The sequence below is a fragment of the Mytilus edulis genome, chromosome 1 (genome assembly GCF_963676685.1).
Source record: "Mytilus edulis chromosome 1, xbMytEdul2.2, whole genome shotgun sequence".
Lineage (NCBI taxonomy): Eukaryota > Metazoa > Mollusca > Bivalvia > Mytilida > Mytilidae > Mytilus > Mytilus edulis.
The window spans coordinates 27,901,675-27,915,162 of NC_092344.1; positions in this window are offsets into that span (position 1 = coordinate 27,901,675).

Sequence of the window (13,488 nt, forward strand, 5' to 3'; positions counted from 1 at the left end):
CCGCAAAGAAATTACTTTACAAGAAATAAAAGTGATCACAAATTAAAAGATAAAGATCTGAGAAAATAAATTAAAACTTTAAGTTTCTATGTAATAATAGTTAACAGTCCATGTATATTCACTTAAATGTCCAGAAATGTAAGAAAATGCTTCATCAAAGTGTAAAACCTCAAGTTTGTCTCATTTTATGGTTAAATATCTAAAACTTGTGTCTGTTTGGGTGTTTTAAATTCTACAATAACCTTCAAAGAGGATAAATTGTACAATGTTTAGCTATTGGAAATCACACGTATTTCAAAGTTCATGTAAATAGCATACCAAACATTGGTTTAGAAACTCTTAAATAGGGTATACATTTCTTACAGTAGTGTCAACTTTAGATGTATTGAATGCCCAATTATAACTCAAAATACTGCTAAAAATGTTAATTTGTCTTATTTGCATGCACAAATATGAAGCGATTCATCGTAAGGCTACTAACGTGCAATATTTAGTCACGAAGGTGAAGCTAATGAAGTAAACATTTAAGACGGAACACTGTCTAATTTTCAACATGTCTATATTTAGCTGCTCTAGGACAGTATACAATAAAATTAACAGGCATTACTCGCTAATACATTTATGATAGGGTTCATATCATGTATATAACCCTTTTAAATGTATTGATGGTGGCAAAACAAGCTTTTATAATCTTATTATGATTTGTATATACATTGATAAATGATCAGGAAGTACATACAACATTCAACCGAGAAAATCTGCCTTTTTAGATTTTACTAAATTCTTACATCTTAACTTATAATTTTAATACAAATATCTTATTTAATAAAACCTCATTTTAATGTATCTGTTATGCATATTAAAAAGCAAAATCAAATAAAAACATATGCTTAATTATAAATGATAAATGGATAAAAACCGCAATTTTTATACGTGTGCATATCAAACAAATTTCGTTGTAGAAGGGTCTAAAAAGAGCACAAAAAACATTTTCCAAATGACCAAAAAAGTGCAAAAGTATATTTAAACAAAACGCATTTGACTAACAGGTCGAACAACTGATGTTCTTTAACCCTGCTGACTGCCATTGGAGATTGCCAAATAAAATTGATCACAAGATGTAACAAAATGGATCTAAATATAAATTTAATACTAAACAGAAGAAAAAAAATTAACTTGTGGCCACGATGTTATGCCAAAAACATACGGTGTCAATATTTTATTAGTACACCAGATCCGGATTTCGACAATAAATGTCTCTTCAGTGATGTTAGAGGTCGAAACGGTATTTGGAAGGCCATATAAAAAGTACCCTCATTTTTACAAAAAGTACCCTCAATTTTAGATAAGACTCTTGAATTTTAAGAGTCAATATAGATTGAACGGATCATATAAACAGGAGAGAAAATATGATACAAGCCCAAACGAAAAAATATAAACGAGTCTAAATTGAAAACTACGTTCAAACCTATGATTGCGTTAAATAAAAACCGCAATTTTTATACGTGTGCATGTAAAACAAATTTCGTTGTAGAAAGGTCTAAAAACAGCACAAACAACATTTTCCAAAAGACCAAAAAAGTGAAAAAGTATATTTAAACAAAACGCATTTGACTAACAGGTCGGACAACTGATGTTCTTTAACCCTGCTGACTATATAAGTACGTCTGAGTCGGTGACAACTCTACAACAGATTTATCCATCAGATCGCCATCAATGATGGTGATACATGGCTGTGTACATTATGTATATACAACTCATCTTAACATCAACCCAACAATGTTAGATCTGTAAATTTGCTTTCGCATATTTTTTGTTCTTCCCTCGCCGGGATTCGAACCAATGCTACTGTGATATCGTGACACCAAATCGCCTGCACTGCAGCCGTCCCGCTAGACCACACGACCACCTGGGCTCTACAATTATAAAGCTTTCAGTGGCCGTGTGTTACCTTTCCTCGTCAGTTTTAATCTAGCGGCGTACTACAGTACATGATATATAAGGCATGGAGATGTTATTGTTACAGATCAGCTCAATTATCTATAGTAAAGGATCCTACAAATTAAAGTAAGATACAGTCACAGAAAATAATTATAGTTATAAGTACGTCTGAGTCGGTGACAACTCTACAACAGATTTATCCATCGGATCGCCATCAATGATGGTGATACATGGCTGTGTACATTATGTATATACAACTCGTCTAAACACCAACCCAACAATGTTAGATCTGTCATCTCAGAAACGTATACATTTTAATTAGAGTATAAATGTTTTGCGCAATATGACATCATGCATGCGTATTCGACGCATATCCTTTAAATTTTCTTTTATCCAGTGAATACTGATTAACAGACTGTCCTCTAATTAGACAAGATAAGTTTACAACTTCATATACCGCAAGCTTCCTAAAGTGAGTTCTTTAGTAAAATATTTTGAATATTTCAGATTTGAATACATACATTGCGACATTAATGGGTTACAATTATCAAACATTCATATGTTCATTCGATTCTTTCTATGTTTTTAACAAAGTTAGTTGGGACACTCTGAATATGGTTTGATATCATAAGTTCATTAGTATATGCAGCATGTCCAGTGGATTATATTTCATAAATATGCGGTTAGCAAATTACACAAAATGTAATTCATGCAAAGTGGTTTGACAACAATGAAGGGCGTGCAATTTGGAATTTGTAGGAAAACGTGGGCATGTTCGATATAAATGAGAATCATATCTTATATAATACCAACTACGAACCTTTTCAAGAGTTTTAGAAAGGGTCTTTAACTTGTTAACAACGTGACACTTTCCATGAGTCATCGTTTTTACATTTAAGATTTCGAACGGACGTGACTATGTCATCATAATTAAAAAGAAAGATTATTTTAGGGAAAACTCCTGCCCCTACACTAGGTAATGAACAGTTTCTGAACAATAAGGTATCCTAAGGAGATATGTCTGGAACTCCATTTACTGCCCTTCAACATTCGTAACTTTCAAAAACTTTATCATTGGAATTTGAGCCCTTTCCGTCCAGTTTCTTTTAAGGTATATCCAGAATTGTAAGGATAGATCATCTATAGCGGTTATGCATTTTTTCGTAGTTGACATTACAATTGTCTGTCCAAGGCCTGTATTTTTGTGTGTGTGTAAATTTGACTAGATATACACTATGTATACCAGTACTCTTGTTATTTATTTTCCATATCTGTTGTAGATATAACAATTATTTTTCAGTGTTTGGTATACTATCACAATCAAATTTGAATATCGGATTTTAATATTAACGACAATTAATAACTATGACTTTGCAAGGAGGCAGAGCTGTAATAGCTTTCTGACACGAACATATAAAGTCATAGGATAACCTCACGAGCTAATAATGTTGTTGTTTTAAAAGTGACATTTTGTCTAATTTGTCTAAATTGCCCGAGATAATGCACATCTCTGTTTGGATTGAAAGGTTGTCAATTCTATCTTAGCATTTCCTATCAGCTGAAAAAAAGAGTGTCATATTTGCCTGTTAGTTATCCTATGGTACTGACTTGATATATATTAATCTTCCAAGGTCTATCACGACTTTTGATATACTCAAAATGTAGTGCTTTGATTATAATATTCTGTACATGTCATATCCATGAACTTTCCCAGACATTTTTCAATGAAATATATGATCAAATATTAAATTAAAAAAAAATGTGTTACAGTTGTCAAGGAATCTAATACCAGTTCTAAAATTTCCATGATTTATTTTACTTCCCATTGATACGTTAAAGCAATCTTTGTCCTTTAGTTATGTCAGTGCTTACAAGCACTTTGATTAATTTTTTAATCACGTTTCAATATTTTTTTCCAGATTAATGCAGAGGGATCAGGATTTGTCACTGATGACTGTAGAAAGACAAGAAAGATACATCCTTTTGAGATATGACCATGTGTTGATTTTACTTGAATGGTCAACACTCTCCGTTGCTTGATTACGTCTTTTTAAAACAACAAAATGAATTTACTGTTCATCTTTATGTAAAAAAAGAAAGACAGGATATATGGTACAGAAGAATCAAATTGTTTGATGTACATGTAAGGTTTCTCAAGGTGAGAGGTACGAAAATAAACTCCTCTAGCGGGCAACGTGAAAGGTAAAGTTTGTTGATATAAGAGTTATCTCCCGTTCACCAGAAAAAAAATATTTTTAAGATGTCTGAAGATATTACGCTTCGTCGAAATAATGGTCAATTCGGTGGAAGAGTATTGAATGCTTCTTATCAAAATGTAACAAAAAATGTAGTAATGGTAAATGAAATGTCTTGTCCGAGTGAAACATCGTTTCTCTCTCAACATTTTAATAACATGAAAGTAACTTTGAGTTTTTTTATGGTTTGGGAGTGATTTATTTGAGTTGGGTTTACTAGCTGACCAACATAAAGGTTACAAGAACTGCCATATTACAGATCTGTATAAAAGAATAAAGAATCGGTCTCTGAAAGAGGGGGCGAAAGATACCAGAGGGACAGTCGAAATCATAGATTGAAAATAAACTGACAATGCCATGGCTAAAAAACAAAAAGACAAACAGACAATAAAAATACAGAAGACACAACATAGAAAACTAAAGACTAAGCAACACGAACCCCACCAAACACAGGAGATGATATCAGGTGCTCCGGAAGGGTTAGCAGATCCTGCTCCACATGTGGCACCCGTCGTGTAGCTTATATTATTACAAATCGTGTAAATTGTCTTATTCGGTATGTCACGTTCGTGAAAAGGGAAGGGGGTATTGTAGTTACGACATGAGGAACATATCCGATATCATCTGTGAAACGGTTATTTCATAACGGTCAACCAACTCGTGATGGCGTCCATAAAATTCACGAAGGGACGACTTCAACTTCACCATTTGGAACTCTTGGTTTAATAGCTTTCTTGTGAGCAGCAATCCTCTATCAAGTAAATCATGATAGGAAATACAAGCCCAGTAATATCGTATCAATTGGAATATATATATACTCCGTATGCAGGCGCTGCTGGAATGTTGCTACATAGAAATGGAAAGTTCACAATTGGGAAGCTGAAATCATCTCTTTTGTCGTCAAGTCTTGTTTTTAACCGGACCTCATTGTCAATTTCTAGATGCAAGTCAAAATATAGGCAGACTTAACTGTATCTGTAGTATCCTGTATCTCTAGTTCGATGGGATAGATTCGTTCAACATAAGTCACCATTTTTGTATTATTTAGTGAGAAAACTATCTATATAGCGGAATGTAGAGTTAAAGGATATTGCTTATTTCCTAAGAAGTTCCTGTTTGAAGTCAGCCTCGTAATTCTAAAGAAACAAGTCGGCAAGAAGAGGGGCATAATTGGTTTCCATTGGAATTCCGACAGTCTGTTGAAAAACACGTCCTCCAAACATAACAAATATGTTGTCAATCAAGATCAAGAAATCTTGATAATGTCAGTTTCAGAGATTTTTATTTTGTTTGAATCAGAGTGATTCTTTACAAAGTAAGATGTATCCTCCCAAAGCATTTTTTTTTTGCAAAGACAAGATACTTGTATCTACGTTCGCCATTCTTTTAATAAGACATTTTATAACAACTCTTTCAATTTGTTCCCTTCTCCTAGGATGGTTGTCTACCAGGTTTTGTAGATACATTGTATACACATGATATCCAACCTGTAGTGGCGGCAGATGGTGAGTGTGTTCATTCCACCGTTCGTGTTCCCTCGAATGCCGTTTGGCAAGTGACATCTCTCGATGAGTAACTCGGTCCATGTTTCGTGAGGAGAATATCTACCCATCAGTATGGGAATGGCATTACGAATGGGTTGTCCAAAAAGAAACAATGCTGGAGAAGCTTTTGTCTCCGGGTCAATAGAATTTCTGTATACAGTAAAACTCTCTGGAATTTATAATCTTCCAGCGATCAAATAGCAGTGATGCGGACCACCAGCGTGCATTTCCCTGTTGCATAGTCATATCAGCTCTGCAGTTACATTTGTAGCGTGTGAACTTGCAACTGATGAAAGTCTATGACGAACACTCAGGCCTTTGAAAACTCTTGAGTCTTCCCTGCTGTGAACTAATGACCTTCATTGGACGTCAACTATTCTTTGATGCCAAATGTCACAAATTACTCACGAAGTCTCTTAATAAGTGCCTCTATACCTGATTGAGACTTGTATACCATTTGCCAGTTTGAATATCTGTCAACAATGACTACATATTCATTATTGTTATATGTGAAGTAGTCGCTGCAAAGCATCTGGAACAAATATACTCGCGGTGTTATGTCAGATGGTAGCTGTATATGGGTTGACTTGGCCATCGGATGGCAGTGAACACACTAGTCATTCACCTGGGCAATATTTACTATGATCTTAGGCCAATATACAGAGTGTATGTCTTTGCACGCATAGCGCTGATTCCCTTATGGGCTGTGTGGAAAGCATTAAGTACTGGTTTGCGAAGAGCTAGTGGTATTCGTTGACCCATGAGAACTACATCAGAAACTGGATGTAAAGCGATGGCAAGGACGCAGGTCTGTCGGTAGCTCTTTCAGTCTTCTAGGAACCATGCCTCCGGCTGTCTGATGGGCTTTAGAAATGTAGGGTATGGTGTTGTTGCCTTGCGGACCATGTTGCAGGTAACAACTGGGTCAGTATCTTTAATTAATTTTCCATAGGCGGTAAAGGTAACGTTTTTAATTGAAGCTCAGTCCATAAGTAATCTTGGATATGCATGATAGCTCGTTTCGAAGCTGTGACATTTTCACATATGTGGTTAACTTTTCGTGGTACGAAGTGAGATTACTTTTCCCGTAAATTAACATATCCCGAAAATCCCTTTTTAACACGATAAGTTCTTTGAAAAAATAATACTTTGAACACATTTAATAGCTCCATAGTTTTTACATATTTATTCTATGTTCTTCTACTTCCCAGATCAACACAAATGGTTATCCTCATTCACTCGTTAAACAAAGAAACATGTCCAATATCACTTCACAGAGATTTTTTGTTTACACACAACTTTTGAGTTCCTCATTTTGAGGCACATTAAGGATATTGACCCAACTGTGATAACAGCATTCAGATCATTGGTGTCAGTAGCGACTGTACATGTGGAGGTGTCCTTAACTGTATCATTATCCTCTGTATTTAGGCATAGACTGATGAGAGTAGCATGATAATGATCAGTCATGTTAACGAGGGAATCAACTTCAGGTGCTTCACCTTGTATGACTTAGTGACTAAATCTGTTCAGAAAAAGAATGTTCAAGTAATTCCTGCCTCTATTAAGTCAGCTCGCTTTCTAAGGCCGAAACCTCCCACAAAAACAGCAGTTGAAAAATGTGCTGAAAATGAAACAAAAACAGGGTAAGAATACATTTTTTTGTTATTAAGCTTTCAAAAATAATAAAACTTGCTTAAAAAAGCCACTTATTAACAACTCTGAAGAACTTTGTCTTATATGACAATTCTTAAAATGTGACATCTGAAGAAAATGCAAGCTAGGATTATATTTTTTTTAAAATGACTAGTCATATATATATTTTTACGAGCTAAATTATGCATGGTTTTTATATTTTAAATATATAAATACACAGACAACGAAAAAATATTTCCTTTTGAATATAAGTTTTGTCAAAAAGCTTATTTAAAGAAAACACCATTGTAAGGGAGGTAATTCACATTTTCACATTTTCCACACAATCATTTTTGACCATGGAAAACAAATTCATTTCAATTTTAGCAACATTTTCAACTTCAGGTCAGGGAAAATAGAATTCTTCGCATCAATTAAGTGGAACAAATGTGGAATGAGGTTTCCAAAAAACACAAACGAACGTACCCTACGTGCACTGGGTTCATATCATGGGATTTAAGTGCAGAGCAGCAAAGAGGAGCTGGCTGGAGGGAAAAGTTAAGCTGCAATGAGTGTTCTTATCATTAAAAAATGTTCAACCTTTACAATGAGGTGGTCGCTCAGAAACGTGGGCTTCCACCAGCAGCTATCAATATATCCATACAAGTCGCACTTAATCACATAGCTATCAGCACAACTGGTCTACAGAAATTATGTTTGGTTCTAATGTACCAGTTCCGTCCACTTCAAGTATGCAGCACAGTGCTGATTTTGTTTATGTTCTCCTTCGTTTTGCTCATCCGAACATAAAACGTTTCTGATGATATGAATTATAACAAGAATACTTCCATACAAAAGCATTACAATAAATAGTATCTAAATATAACTGTCGAACTTGCTTTGGTGTTTTCTCGATAATTAGAAAATGGCGCCAACAGAATTATATAAAGATCTTGAACCGAATTACTTATCATTACGCAAAGAAAAGTAAATACAAATATTTTATTAAATAATAAATATTATTCTGGGATTTGGCTCAGAAAAGAAAATTGTTAAAGGAAATAAACAAATATAGAGGTGATAATCCTAATATCATTAACATTCAGGCAGACTGAATGTATAATAACACTTTTTATTCCGGAATGTGTAAAAGACCATTTAAACCAGCAACTCAATGTACATACAACATGTTAGAAAATAATAATTATAAGCACAGTATTGTAAGCGCAAGACAAGTTTCTAAGATTTGCTCAAATAAGAGTGAACATAAAACAAAAAACAAAAGTTAAATCTCACATGGGTCACTGTTCCGCAAACATCGACATACATGACAGCATAGGCAGTGAGGAGCGATGGGTTCTAGACTGCTTGTTAGACCTGAACAATGATGGCCTTGAAGTTCAAGAAATTACAACTGATCCTCACAGCAGTGCATTTAGAACTGCAGAGTCTTTTTTTAAAGCTGGTACTACAAATACTCAACCAATTCATTTTCTAGATACGAGACATGTGTCCGAAAATCATACAAATTTGTTTAAAATTGTCAGGTCTGAAGGAAATAATGCCGGCACAATTAGTTTCAAAGAAAGATAAAATGCTAGACAGGTTTGCATTAGATATGTCAGCACGTTGTCAGGCAAAGTACAATGCTGCCTTTAAAAGACTCAATATGTACGGATAAAAGTTCAGCTATCATATGCATGTCATGCTATAGTTTCTTACTATCAGGGAGATCATGATGGGTGTACAAAATATTCCCTTGTTTGTTCAAATAGGAATAGTTTGAAGACATGAACTGAAAAATCACTTCAAATCAAATAAATCAGAAAACACAGCAGCATTGTTACGTGAATGCGTAAAATAACGACTTGGACATACCATGCTAAACCGTACATGCAAAAACACAACCACACAAAAAGCTGAAGCAACTAACCGTGCAATACGTGCAACAGTACCTAGCAATATAACATTATAACATTTACCAGAAACTACAAAGGAAGGGTATATCCAACTATACACGATGTCAATAATGGCCCTGGAGAACCCATCGTTAAACTCTGTAAAGCAGCTGGGGTTCACATTGAACCAGGAAGTCGTGCTGAACGAGGTATGAAAAACATTCAATGACACAATGAAAAACATAAATTATACAAACAGTCAAAGCGGTACACAGACCAGGGACGCTAAACAAAGCATGAACTCTATGAAATATATCATGAATATCAAGAGGAAAAAGACTATGAGAAAAACAAACTTTTACCGACAAAACGGCTGGCCGCAAACTAGCCTCAAGAGTATTCGTTTGCCAAAACAACTCAGATCAAGACATGTTAAAAATGAATAAATTACCTGAATTAGATAAGACAATACGGTAAATTACTTTTTGTACACTGTTTTATCCGTCTACAGAAAATTCTATCTATGTTTATACTGGGCGGCTCTTAATCAGGTGCTCCAAATTTATACATTTTGGGTTATGGCAAAGGTGTGAAATATCTAAATGTTCACCGTTTGGAGAGTAACGGGGAACATTTTCTTTTAATATTCTTTTATCTAGCATAAGATAATCTGTGAGCTCTTTCAAGAGTTCTAGTGCCATCAGGACAATTAACAACGTTTTTTCCAATAGACTTCATGCTCCAAAGCTCCTATCTATACTGTACAGTCATAATTTCTATATATTTTGTTTTCATTTTTCTTAGACAAAGCGAAGCCAATGCATTCCAAAAGGATTCCATGTTGTTTCTGCAAAAGAAAAAAAAATGGTTCAAACATTTGGTTCCAAGGGAGGCTGAGTGGTGAATTCCCATTGTTTACCTTATAATTTGCACTAGTCCGAGAATACTCGGACGTCCAACTGCTGCTTTGCCAGACAAGCTGGGGCCGTCGGACGTCAGAGCTCGTTCCATATCAAAAAATGGATATTTACCCGTCCAAAATAGATACGCTGCTTCTTCGTATCTAATGCCGACTAATGGCCTTGGAATTATATGAATATTTGTTTCTTATGTGGCTGTCGCTAGATTTTGCCTATTAAAATTAAAAATCCAAAGTCAGAGAGTGTTTGCTATACTTTAGGTCCTTTTGGTTGATCAGCTCTTCAACGTTTGTATTAAGTTTTGAATTGTTAAACATTTTAGCCTCGATAATCACCGAAAAGACATTAGCTGTAGAAATGCACATCTGGTGAATTAAATTTTTACTTTTTATATTTATAAATCTTTCTCTTCAGCCCAATTCAATGTTTATATCAAGGTATTAGGCAGGTTCACATATAATAAAAATATTTTCTCAAAATTTATCTTATTTTACTTATTCTCTATGTGCAGTCAAGAGACTTAAATGAATGATTTCTAAATCGCTGATTCAAGTAATAGTTTGCCCAAAATATCGGAAATAAGAGTTATCTTTCATAAATAACTATAAATTACTGTACTAGTAGTACAAATATTCACATATATATTGGTACTAGTAGTACAAATATATTCCAGACTATGTGAGTTAATTGTATGATAGCTTTAAGGATACAATACTAATGATCCAATGACTAAATATGATGCTAAAATTAATGGAACCAACATCTGTGTTTATTGGATGGCCGGTTATGTCAGGAAATAACCTTGTACTAAATCTTGGATACGGAGATGAAAATCACTTGTTTTTATCATACCTCTTTTTTCTTCCGAAAAAAGACACACTTATTTCAGTAATAATATTTTAATTACTCCCACTACTTTCAAACCCCCGAACAGTGTAATTTTGATCGCGAACAGTAAAATGTTATCACATAATCTGTAAAAACACGGTGACCTTGAAATTTACCGGAAAAATACTCCTTTTTGGAAAAAATCTGTTGAGAAAGTAATAATTCATTTTGTAAAGCCTTTCAACAAATATAGGATTTACAGTTGAATTATTGCATCAAAGGCATAAGTCTTGATACTTAACAGAAGCAAAAGTTTTTTTTCTACTAATAATAAGATATAATCTAAACTAAATTTTGGTGAAACTGCAAAATGATAGAATTTCTGATTTGCTACTTAAAATAAATAAATCAATAATTTCAGTAATTATTCTCACTGCTGTAACCACTTATCAGATTCCAGGTTCCAACCAACAGGTATTTTGCCGAAGATGCACAGAAATAGGAATTCCAAAGGACCCCAACAAGACTAGTGTAACACCATTTAAACCAATATCAACCAAAAGACATAATAAAGAAAGGACAAACAAACACTTAACAAATACATTTGATCTAAGACACAATGTAAACACAAATTTAATATAAAAAGAGATGAGATTTGAAACAATATATGAAAGACAACTACCACCTTAAACAGTATTCCGTTAAATAAAATAGCATACACAGGTAAATTAAAATAAGTTTGTTTTAAGGAGTACATGGAGAACGGAACTATTTTTACAAACATTTCTTTATCAACTTGCTTTTTGGCTCACCTGGCCGGAAGGGTGATGTATAAATACACAACCATGCTCATTTTATGTATAGAAATTACTTTATATTTATATAACATTATATATATTTATCAACCACCCTACTGTTTGCAGTGACTTTTATTTTGGCATTGCACAAGCCATGTTTTCTTTGACTGTTTATGACGTTAAACAACTAGATCCCTTGGATGTGTTTAGTTGATGTAAACATCTGATGCATGCTTGTTTTATTATTAATTGTTTTTGGCTTTAAACTAGATTTCAGTGACTGTAGGAAGAAAAGTCCCAGGAAAAAAGTCACGGAAAAAAAGTCACAGGAAAAAAGGTCACAGGAAAAAAGGTCACAGAAAAAAAAAGTCCCAATATATATTTTGTATGATATATATATATATATATATATATATATATATATATTGTAATGAAATGAACATATATAATTCAGTTTTATACTCTGCACATACAAGTACTTATAGATGAAAAAAATCCCAATATATATTTTTTATGTGAATGGTCATATGGCCACATATACATGTATATATATATATATATATATACAACTCGTCTAAACATCAACCCAACAATGTTAGATCTGTAAATTTGCTTTCGAAAATTTGTGGTTCTTCCCTCGCCGGGATTCGAACCCATGCTACTGTGATATCGTGACACCAAATCGCCTGCACTGCAGCCGTCCCGCTAGACCACACGACCACCTGGGCTCTCAAATAAAAGAGCTTTCGGTGGGCATATGTTACCTTTCCACGTCAATTTAGTGTTAACAAACAACTCATTGCCATTAATAATAGTTTACTATTTACAACAATTATTGATAAGGACTGTTGATATTGATGAGTGGCTTCTTGTAGCACATTTCCCTTTTTGTTGACCTTTCACTTCCTGTATTGGTAGGAAGTTATACTAATGCAATACAACTTGGGCTAATTTTTAGATAAAAGGAAACAATAAGCTTTTTCTGTTTGTTAAAAAGTAAGTTTTGAAAAAAGTATTCTATTACACTTTTATTAGTTTATATATTATGTCACATACAATGAGTTAAATTGTCCCTTAATGGTTTTTAAAAATCCTATGTCTACCACTTAAGATAATTGATCTGATACAAGTATATTATGACATTGTTCTATACATTCAAAAACTCCAGTTTAATTATTTATTGCATACCTGTAAATAGCGACTTTTTCATGCGCACTCCAACATACTTCTGATAAATAATTTACTCAAACATAATTGTGACTTTCTTCCTGTAATTTTTTTCCTAGGCATGTTGTGACTTTTTTCCCGTGACTTTCTTTCCTGTGACTTTTTTTCCGTTTACCGACTGTGAATACTCTCAAATCGTACTGTTGTGTAATTTGATCTGTTAATACAATTTATAATGCATTTTTGTTATTTAACGTTTTACTTATTTTATGTTATATCGCGTATAACTATTTTCAATATATACCCACTTTGATTTGTATTTAGAGTGATGATACATGTTCAGCTCTGTTCTCGTACTATGAACACCAAAATTACTTATTTTTGTACAAATATTTCCGTTCTCCGTGTACTTCTTTAAACAAAATTATTTTTATTTGCCTGTGTATGCTAGTTTATTCAACGGAATTCTGTCTAAGGTGATAGTTGTCTTTCTGATATTGTTT